Below are 12383 nucleotides of genomic sequence, written 5' to 3' on the forward strand. Positions count from 1 at the left end.
AAGGCTTCATGTGGTCAGTTATCTTAAGCACTGTTGGAATTCAGACATTTGTAGAATGTTTTCTAGTTCAAATAATGATTTTAGAGGCAATTATATTTAGTTCTCACACAACGCTGTCTCTACTTAACCAATGAAGAAACTGAGAAATGTTGAATTTTTTGTAATAGTCACAGAGCTAATAAATGACAGAATTCGAGCATGGATTCAACTTTTTATTCTATATGCCATACTCTTTGCATCAGCTTATATTGCTGCTCTCTTGTCTGTTACTCACGTCCACATTAGCCATAAAATCTAGCACAGTGATTTTCCTACAGTTTATGAAAAATATTTGGGAATGAAAGAGACTTTATAATCAGCTCTTTCTTCTAGCAGGTAAAATGTTCTTCTACAGTTTACAAAGGAGAAAACAAAAGCTCACTGAAATTGTGATTTGTCTTAAATTAGTATGCCATGGAATGTGAAGTATATTAAAGTTTTCTGTCGTTTGGCCAAGCTGTGCACTGTCATTGTTTGAATCAGAATCTCTTCCTGTTTCAGGCTCATTAGCCACAGAGAAGATGCTTGTCCAGCTTCAAAAAAATAAAAATTTCACCAAATAAGGCTTTGTTTCAAAAGTAAAAATTATACATGGCACTTCAAATTCTTTTCACTGGCAGGCAATATATAAGAAAATATTAAACCAAGAGCCAAACTGAAGTGTCAAGTTCTTGTTATCAAGACAACAAAACATTATGGAAACAAATTTTTGGTTTTGAAATTTTTATGGATAGGTTCTCATGATTACAAACCCAAACTTTTAAGACAAGACTAACTTGTCCCCCAAAATCAAACAAAATTGCTTTCTTACAAAGTATTTCTTTTCTTTCATTTTCTTCTGTGCTTTGTGAAGCCTACTGAAATGATAGTAATCCTAAAAATGAATTACAAATATTCAGCAAAAAGTAGGAAGTCAAATTGGCATTTATTTTAAATATTGCATGACAGTTAACATCCTGGTTTTTTTCTTCCTTCTGATTTTTTGTTCCTTGGAATATGAAAAACTTTCTCCATGACTAAAGAAATTTGGAACAAAAGTCAGTGAAGAAAAAGAAATAAGAATCACCAGATTTAAGGAACTGAGTCATCTAAAATAGCTATGAACACCACCTACATTTCAGCTGCAAATGTGGATTAAGTCATAGGGAAGGAGTAGGAATTCTGGTTTTATGTTCAGATTAAAAAGGAGCAAGAGTAAACAATTTATGTACTTATTCTTCTCTATTTCTATAACTCTGTGTTTCAATTTTAATGTGATTTGAAATATTACTCAGATTGTAGTGAGAATTGTCTTCTTTTCTCTTTTAAGTGGTGTCATTGAAATGGATTGGAGTAAAGGTCTTGTGGTGATGAACCAAAAACCCAGAAATTATGCTGCTACTTGGTATGAGGTGTTCACTTTTTGAAATCCCTGAAGATTTTGGCAGAAGCTGGAATGAAGAGCAAGTTTGTAAGAAACCATTTGCCAAATACCCATGGATTTGAGGAGAAGTGACCAGAAAGTTAGTAGATGACAGTAGTGAGGAAGGGCAGAGGTTGGTAAAAGATCTCAATGTGAAGGAATGATATTCTGGAAGAAGCAGTAGGGAGCCAGGAGAATGCTGACAATCTCACCTGTCTCCTCAGTTTGTCGGGTGTATAAGAATGATCAACCACCCAGAGCAGGATCTTTCTGGTGTCCTTGGAGAATTCTCAGGTTTCATTTAGCATAAGGAGAGAGAAGAGCATTCTTGGAAAAGCTAAGGATTTTCAAGAGTATCCATATTCAATATAAAGGCATAGAAGATAGCATAAAAGATGGGGAAGGGCTTCCCTGGTGGCGCAGTGGTTGGGAATCTGCCTGCCAATGCAGGGGACACGGGTTCGAGCCCTGGTCTGGGAAGATCCCACGTGCTGTGGAGCAGCTGGGCCCGTGAGCCACAGTTACTGAGCCTGCGCGTCTGGAGCCTGTGCTCCACAACAAGAGAGGCCGCGATAGTGAGAGGCCGGCGCACCGCGATGAAGAGTGGCCCCCGCTTGCCACAACTGGAGAAAGCCCTCGTGCAGAAATGAAGACCCAACACAGCTATAAATAAATAAATAAATACTTAAAAAAAAAAAAAAAAGATGGGGAAGAAGGTTGGAGTTGAAGAATTACAGAGCAAGTACAGATGAAGTAAGAGGGTACAAGTGATGTCCATCAACAGAAGAATGGATAAAGAAGATGTGGGAGCCCGGCTCCGGGTCCGGATCGGAGCCGGAGAGTCCCAGGCACTTGTCTCCTCAGTGGATTCCTCTCCGCCCCGCTGCCGCCCCGCGCCGCGGGACGGGGGAGACCGGCCATCCTTTTCAGCTGTGTCTTCTTCAATTATAATACTTATCCCTGAGGTGGGAGAGCCAACTTCAGAACACTGGTCCACAAGAGACCTCCCAGCTCCACGTATTACCAAACGGCAAAAATCTCCCAGAGATCTCCATCTCAACATCAAGACCCAGCTTCACTCAACGACCAGCAAGCTACAGTGCTGGACATCCTATGCCAAACAACTAGCTAGACAGGAACACAACCCCATCCATTGGCAGAGAGGCTGCCTAAAATCATAATAAGGCCACAGACACCACAAAATACACCACCAGACGTGGACGTGCCCACCAGAAAGACAAGATCTAGCCTCATCCACCAGAACTCAGGCACTAGTTCCCTCCACCAGGAAGCCTACACAACCCACTGAACCAACCTTAGCCGCTGGGGACAGATACCAAAAACAACGGGAACTACGAACCTGCAGCCTGTGAAAAGGAGACCCCAAACACAGTAAGATAGGCAAAATGAGACGACAGAAAAACACACAGCAGATGAAGGAGCAGGCTCAAAACACACTGGACTTAACAAATGAAGAGGAAATAGGTAGTCTACCTGAAAAAGAATTCAGAATAATGATAGTAAGGATGATCCAAAATCTTGGAAATAGAATAGACAAAATGCAAGAAACATTTAACAAGGATGTAGAAGAACTAAAGAGGAACCAAGCAATGATGAAAAACACAATAAATGAAATTAAAAATACTCTAGATGGGATCAATAGTAGAATAACTGAGGCAGAAGAAAGGATAAGTGTCCTGGAAGATAAAATGGTGGAAATAACTACTACAGAGCAGGATAAAGAAAAAAGAATGAAAAGAACTGAGGACAGTCTCAGGGACCTCTGGGACAACATTAAACGTGCCAACATTCGAATTATAGGGGTACCAGAAGAAGAAGAGAAAAAGAAAGGGACTGAGAAAATTTTTGAAGAGATTATAGTTGAAAACTTCCCTAATATGGGAAAGGAAATAGTTAATCAAGTCCTGGAAGCACAGAGAGTCCCATACAGGATAAACCCAAGGAGGAACACGCCAAGACACATATTAATCAAACTGTCAAAAATTAAATATAAGGAAAACATATTAAAGGCAGCAAGGGAAAAAAAACAAATAACACACAAGGGAATCCCCATAAGGTTAACATCTGATCTCTCAGCAGAAACTCTGCAAGCCAGAAGGGAGTGGCAGGATATACTTAAAGTCATGAAGGAGAAAAACCTACAACCAAGATTACTCTACCCAGCAAGGATCTCATTCAGATTCCATGGAGAAATTAAAACCTTTACAGACAAGCAAAAGCTGAGAGAGTTCAGCACCACCAAACCAGCTTTACAACAAATGCTAAAGGAAATTCTCTAGGCAAGAAACACAAGAGAAGGAAAACACCTACAATAACAAACCCAATACATTTAAGAAAATGGGAATAGGAACATACATATCGATAATTACCTTGAATGTAAATGGATTAAATGCTCCCACCAAAAGACACAGGCTGGCTGAATGGATACAAAAACAAGACCCATACATATGCTGTCTACAAGAGACCCACTTCAGACCTAGGGACACATACAGACTGAAAGTGAGGGGATGGAAAAAGATATTCCATGCAAATGGAAATCAAAAGAAAGCTGGAGTAGCAATTCTCATATCAGACAAAATAGACTTTAAAATAAAGACTATTACAAGAGACAAAGAAGGACACTATATAATGATCAAGGGATCGATCCAAGAGGAAGGTATAACAATTGTAAATATTTATGCACCCAACATAGGAGCACCTCAATACATAAGGCAAATACTAACAGCCATGAAAGGGGAAATTGACAGCAACACAATCATAGTAGGGGACTTTAACACCCCACTTTCACCAATGGACAGATCATCCAAAATGAAAATAAATAAGGAAACACAAGCTTTAAATGATACAGTAAACAATATGGACTTAATTGATATTTATAGGACATTCCACCCAAAAACAACAGAATACACATTTTTCTCAAGTGCTCATGGAACATTCTCCAGGATAGATCATATCTTGGGTCACAAATCAAGCCTTGGTAAATTTAAGAAAATTGAAATCGTATCAAGTATCTTTTCCGACCACAACGCTATGAGACTAGATATCAATTACAGGAAAAGATCTGTAAAAAATACAAACACATGGAGGCTACACAATACATTACTTAATAACGAAGTGATTGCTGAAGAAATCAAAGGGGAAATCAAAAAATACCTAGAAACAAATGACAATGGAGACACGACGACCCCAAACCTATGGGACACAGCAAAAGCAGTGCTAAGAGGGAAGTTTATAGCAATACAAGCCTACCTCAAGAAACAGGAAACATCTCGAATAAACAACCTAACCTTGCACCTAAAGCAATTAGAGAAAGAAGAACAAAAAAACCCCAAAGCCAGCAGAAGGAAAGAAATTATAAAGATCAGGTCAGAAATAAATGAAAAAGAAATGAAGGAAACAATAGCAAAAATCAATGAAACTAAAAGCTGGTTCTTTGAGAAGATAAACAAAATTGATAAACCATTAGCCAGACTCATCAAGAGAAAAAGGGAGAAGACTCAGATCAATAGAATTAGAAATGAAAAAGGAGAAGTAACCACTGACACTGCAGAAATACAAAAGATCATGAGAGATTACTACAAGCAACTATATGCCAATAAAATGGACAACCTGGAAGAAATGGACAGATTCTTAGAAATGCACAAACTGCCGAGACTGAACCAGGAAGAAATAGAAAATATGAACAGACCAATCACAAGCACTGAAATTGAAACTGTGATTAAAAACCTTCCAACAAACAAAAGCCCAGGACCAGATGGCTTCACAGGCGAATTCTATCAAACATTTAGAGAAGAGCTAACACCTATCCTTCTCAAACTCTTCCAAAATATTGCAGAGGGAGGAACACTCCCAAACTCATTCTACAAGGCCACCATCACCCTGATACCAAAACCAGACAAAGATGTCACAAAGAAAGAAAACTACAGGCCAATATCACTGATGAACATAGATGCAAAAATCCTCAACAAAATACTAGCAAACAGAATCCAACAGCACATTAAAAGGATCATACACCATGATCAAGTGGGGTTTATCCCAGGAATGCAAGGATTCTTCAATATACGCAAATCAATCAATGTGATACACCATATTAACAAATTGAAGGAGAAAAACCATATGATCATCTCAATAGATGCAGAGAAAGCTTTTGACAAAATTCAACACCCATTTATGATAAAAGCCCTGCAGAAAGTAGGCATAGAGGGAACTTTCCTCAACATAATAAAGGCCATATATGACAAACCCACAGCCAACATTGTCCTCAATGGTGAAAAACTGAAACCATTTCCACTAAGATCAGGAACAAGACAAGGTTGCCCACTCTCACCACTATTATTCAACATAGTTCTGGAAGTCCTAGCCACAGCAATCAGAGAAGACAAAGAAATAAAAGGAATCCAAATCGGAAAAGAAGAAGTAAAGCTGTCACTATTTGCAGATGACATGATACTATACATAGAGAATCCTAAAGATGCTACCAGAAAACTCCTAGAGCTAATCAATGAATTTGGTAAAGTAGCAGGATACAAAATTAATGCACAGAAATCTCTTGCATTTCTATACACTAATGACGAAAAATCTGAAAGTGAAATTAAGAAAGCACTCCCATTTACCATTGCAACAAAAAGAATAAAATATCTAGGAATAAACCTACCTAAGGAGACAAAAGACCTGTATGCAGAAAATTATAAGACACTGATGAAAGAAATTAAAGATGATACAAATAGATGGAGAGATATACCATGTTCCTGGATTGGAAGAATCAACATTGTGAAAATGTCTCTACTACCCAAAGCAATCTACAGATTCAATGCAATCCCTATCAAACTACCACTGGCATTTTTCACAGAACTAGAACAAAAAATTTCACAATTTGTATGGAAACACAAAAGACCCCGAATAGCCAAAGCAATCTTGAGAACGAAAAATGGAGCTGGGGGAATCAGGCTCCCTGACTTCAGACTATATTACAAAGCTTCAGTAATCAAGACAGTTTGGTATTGGCACAAAAACAGAAATATAGATCAATGGAACAGGATAGAAAGCCCAGAGATAAACCCACACACATATGGTCAACTTATCTTTGATAAAGGAGGCAAGCATATACAGTGGAGAAAAGACAGCCTCTTCAATAAGTGGTGCTGGGAAAATTGGACAGGAACATGTAAAAGTATGAAAATAGAACACTCCCTGACACCATGCACAAAAATAAACTCAAAATGGATTAAAGACCTAAGTGTAAGGGCAGACACTATCAAACTCTTAGAGGAAAACATAGGCAGAACACTCTATGACATACATCACAGCAAGATTCTTTTTGACCCAGATCCCAGAGAAATGGAAATAAGAACACAAATAAACAAATGGGACCTAATGAAACTGAAAAGCTTTTGCACAGCAAAGGAAACCATAAACAAGACCAAAAGACAACCCTCAGAATGGGAGAAAATACTTGCAAATGAAGCAACTGACAAAGGATTAATCTCCAAGATTTACAAGCAGCTCATGCAGCTCAATAACAAAAAAACGAACAACCCAATCCAAAAATGGGCAGAAGATCTAAATAGACATTTCTCCAAAGAAGATATACAGATGGCCTACAGACACATGAAAGAATGCTCAACATCATTAATCATTAGAGAAATGCAAATCAAAACTACAATGAGATATCATCTCACACCGGTCAGAATGGCCATCATCAAAAAATCTAGAAACAATAAATGCTGGAGAGGGTGTGGAGGAAAGGGAACACTCTTGCACTGTTGGTGGGAATGTAAATTGATACAGCCACTATGGAGAACAGTATGGAGGTTCCTTAAAAAACTACAAATAGAACTACCATACGACCCAGCAATCCCACTACTGGGCATATACCCTGAGAAAACCATAGGTCAAAAAGAGTCATGTACCAAAATGTTCATTGCAGCTCTATTTACAATAGCCAGGACATGGAAGCAACCTAAATGTCCATCGACAGATGAATGGATAAAGAAGATGTGGCACATATATACAATGGAATATTACTCAGCCATAAAAAGAAATGAAATGGAGGTATTTGTAATGAGGTGGATGGAGTTAGAGTCTGTCATACAGAGTGAAGTAAGTCAGAAAGAGAAAAACAAATACAGTATGCTAACACATATATATGGAATCTAAGGGAAAAAAAAAAAAAAGGCCATGAAGAACCTAGTGGCAAGACGGGAATAAAGACACAGACCTACTAGAGAATGGACTTGAGGATATGGGGAGGGGGTGGGGTGAGATGTGACAGGGTAAGAGAGTGTCATGGACATATATACACTACCAAATGTAAAATAGATAGCTAGTGGGAAGCAGCCGCATAGCACAGGGAGATCAGCTCGGTGCTTTGTGACCACCTAGAGGGGTGGGATGGGGAGGGTGGGAGGGAGGGAGATGCAAGAGGGAAGAGAAATGGGAACATATTGTATATGTATAACAGATTCACTTTGTTATAAAGCAGATGCTAACACACTATTTTAAGGCAATTATACTTCAATAAAGATGTTTGAAAAAAAAAAAAGATGTGGTACATATATACAATGGAATATTAGTCAGACATAAAAAGGAACAAAACTGTGCAATTTGCAGAGACATGGATGGACCTAGAGACTGTCAAACAGAGTGAAGTAAGTCAGAAAGAGAAAAACAAATATTGTATAATATTGCTTAGATGTGGAATCTAGAAAAATGATACAGCTGAACTTATTTGCAAAGCAGAAATAGACACAGATGTAGAGAATGGACATATGGATACCAGGGGGGAAGGGGAGGTGGGATGAATTGGGAGATTGGGGTTGACATATATACACTACTATGTATAAAATAGATAACTAATGAGAACCTACTGTATAGCACAGGGAACTCTACGCAATGCTCTTTTGTGACCTAAATGGGAAGGAAATCCAAAAATCAGGGGATATATGTATACGTATAGCTGATTCACTTTGCTGTACAGCAGAAACTAACACAACATTGTAAAGCAACTATACTCCAATAAAAATTAATTTAAAAAAAAGAGTGTACAGGTGAGATGAGAATATCTCTTATGTTTGGTGAACAGGGAGTGAATTAATTAGACAAGGATAGTGATTGTCTTTCAATGTCCCAAGTCATTGATTGTGTACAAGACAGTGTCTGTTCTCGAAATAGAACATTGAGGGCTGCTGTGAGGTTTGAAGAAAAGCAATGAGAGCAGGGCTGGTTTGTGTTGCTCAGGGATAGAGGGAAACCCCTGAAGAGAGAGAGGGTTTGTTCTAGAGAGGCTATATTGCAGTGCATAGAGCAGGAGAATGGGCAATGAGGGAGCAGTTCAGAGTCCTGGAGTAGCAGCTTGAAAACCCTGTTGAGTGAAAGGGTTGTGACTGATTCCTGTACCAGGCCAGCACTGTGACAGGTTTAAAGAGGAACAAAGAGATCTCTGGTTACAAGGTATTTCTTCCAAAACCAGAGACTCAATCACAGTTTGTAGAAGAGGTACCATTTCAAAAGAAAAGATGAGAAAAGATAGACGTTTTAATGACATAGGGAACCCACAAATAAAATAAAAGCTGAGACTCTCCAGGAATAGCTCATTTCCAAATGTGATTGTGAGTAATCTCATAACTTTGTGGCATTATATTTATTAAGATAAAATCCAGAGTAACAAACCAGGTAAAAAAAGAAGTAAATATTTATATAGTAAAGCAGATATGTATTTGTAACTATTTCTACTATGAGGAGCTCTTTTACATGAGCAAGAAAATTCCCTGTTAAGTGGCTATAAAACAAATCAGTTGGTCAAAGTTACAGAAAATTAATTTAAGCTCAATATGCAGACACAGCCTCCAAATAGAGGAGATTTTAAACAATGGAGTAAGTAGACTTATTAGAAAATAGGCTTCCTATCAATGAAATCATTGTACCAAAGACTTTATTTTCAATGATGTTGGAAAAGGAATTCTCATATTGGTGGGAAGTTAAATCAGGTTAGAAATGAGGAAGGAAGAAGGGAAAGAAGCTCAAGTTATGTGGTGCCTACCATGTGTCAGGCATTTTACATTTCCTGTAAGATGTTATTTTTCCAATTTTATCAATATTAACTAAGTCTCAGAAAATGGAAGTAAATGGTCACAGTCACTGTTGTAGAGACTGCCAGTCACCTACAAATTCCTTTCTCTCCTTTCTTAGTTATAAAATGTCTCAATTTTTTTAGCTGATTACATGGCAGCCTATTTGGCTAACTTGCCAAATTACAATTGATTAAGATCTCAGACTTTTCATCTTGACACTAGGGACTGCAAGTGTGGTAGTAAACAAAATAGACAATAACCTCTGAGCTCCTGAACTATATTATAGCATAGATATTTTATACATGCATTTGTTTATGTGTATATATAGACTATATACTTCTATTTCCTCACTTCTAGTTTACTCTGCATCAGATTTCTGCTCATCATGGCTCTAATGAGATCATTCTTTCAGTGGTCACCAATGGCTTCCAAATTGCCAAACCTAACAAGCTATGTTAAATCTCATCCTTGTTGACCTCACTACAGTTTTTCATGCATTGTCCATTTCTGTATCTTGAAATCTCAGCTGATCCTGGAAATGGTCTTATGAGATCCACTGAAATTAGTATTGTACTTTCATCTTTCAATAATTACATAATAATCCACAACATATATCCTTAATAAAAATACATATATATACTGGATTTTGTTATGTCAATTTAGCTGAGACTGGGATCTATGTACCTTAGAATCCCTTTCTCCATGTGCTTCTGGATTTGAGTTAGATAAAAGAGGAGCTTGTTTGAGTGAAGAAACCAATACTTCTGGAAGGTTGTGATTGTGGAGAACAAGGTGACAGAAAGTTGCATAGTGTTGACTGGGTTCCAATTTTAACTTATCATTTTAATGTTTTCATCAACCAACAGTGGCTCAAGCCAACTTCTGAGCTACACCGAGGTGGTAGCTTCCACAGACATCTCCTCAAACACCTGGCCCTTATATAAAATCCCAATTCAGTAGCCAGACATGTGCATTTTCTGGAACTTTTCTGCAACTTCTGATCAGTCCACCCACAACAGGCTCTCTTGGTTAGTGACTTTTGCTGAATTTCATTTCCCTGTTCCAGACCTTCACATGCCCACATCCTTCTACATGTTTGTAAGCTTTAATTGCCATAATAAAACCCTTCCACCCATAATACCTTTAGTGTTCCTGTTTATAGGATGAATTCTAAAGGACACATGTGTTAGATTAAAAATGAAGTGATTATTCTTAGAAAATGAACCACATTTCACATTCTGTGAGTAAAACCTGGGTATTCCTCTCAATAGTTCTCAGAATGAAAGACAAGGGGCTTACTCATGGATATTTATGAACCTTTGATACCTCTAGAAATAAGGTATATCATTAGACTATGACAGGGTTATATGCATACTGAGCACACGTAGACTCAAGGGTGATCTATTTCAGTCACAGATTTAGTCTTCTGCTATGGACTGACTTGTACCCCTCTGCCAAATTCATATGTTGCAGCCTTAACCCCCAATGTGACTGTATTTGGAGATAGTGTCTTTAAGAGGTAATTAAGGTTAAGTAAGGTCATAAGTGGAGGACCCTATTCTGACAAGACTACAGCCTTATAAGGAAGACATAAAGGAGAGGAACACAAGAGATCTCTTTCTCTCTCTCTGCCTTATGAAGACAGTGTGAAAGCGACTCTCTGCTAGACAGAAAGTCTCACCACAACAATCCTTGTCACCTAATCTTGGACTTCCAGGCTCCAGAACTGTAAGAAAGTTAAGCCACCCAGTCTATGACTTTTATTGTGGCAGCCTGAGCTAAGACACCTTTTATATGACCTCAGGTTCAGTTTGTCTATAGAATCCACTTCAGAAGTCCTGCCTTACATAGCATTCTTGGGTAGGATTGTGTAGGATAGGAAATTATAGAGGCACTAAAAATTCAATCTGTACACATATTTTCATCTAAGTCTTCTATAATAAGCATCCCACCTGACCCACCTGATAAGGTCTGCTAAGTATGTGATGCTTCCATGTCCTGCTCTCTGTGGTGTGAACCGTCTCACTTTCTATTGATTTCACCTGGGTAGGCATTTATCAACATCTCACTTGCAGTGATGGCTCCTTTCCTATTCCCTCTGACCACATGGGTTTTATCCTTCTTAATGTTTCCAGTAGAAATCAGAAGGAAAAGGTAAATGTGATAATATCTTGCTTCATCAGCAGTTCTAATTTGATTGACAAAAGTCATTTTAAATTATTCTTTGGTTGAATAGCAAGAACTGGCATATTTTATCAAAATATTGGGTATAAAAATGTACTGCTTCAGGAGTTACATGACTGGTTTATTAGTATTAACTATTTGGGGAGAAAATTATGTAACTTTGGAAACCATACCTTTCAATATATGACCTCTTTAGCATCTTAGTGACCTGTAACCATTAATTTGATTACCAAGATGGCCAAGCTAGCTTTGAGGCTATGACCAACACACTGGAAGAATCTGATTCATTGTGTACTGGGCTTTTCACTTTGGTGTTTATCAAAGTGGTAAGAAGCATACACAGTCTAGTGCTTGCAGTCAAGCAGCTGGTGTTCAGTGTTCTGAGCAGACTTCGGTCTTCTGGGTCGTATCCAAGCAGCACAAACTCATAGCTAGATCATGGAATCAGAACACCAGAATTCTGTTTCTATGTCCAACATTTTAGTGCAATCATATGGAATGCAACCTTGAAATATGAAATGTAATGTTTCAGATAAATCAGTGTTCAAGTTGTCAACTTACATTTGCCTGTTCAGAATTGAGTAATTTGCTATTGTCTAGACCATGTTTTAGACAGTGAGCCACAAATCCCAATATAGAGGCTATTCTGTTGTTACATAACTTGAATA

Source organism: Balaenoptera acutorostrata, chromosome 4 (assembly GCF_949987535.1).
Source record: "Balaenoptera acutorostrata chromosome 4, mBalAcu1.1, whole genome shotgun sequence".
NCBI classification, from domain to species: Eukaryota; Metazoa; Chordata; class Mammalia; order Artiodactyla; family Balaenopteridae; genus Balaenoptera; species Balaenoptera acutorostrata.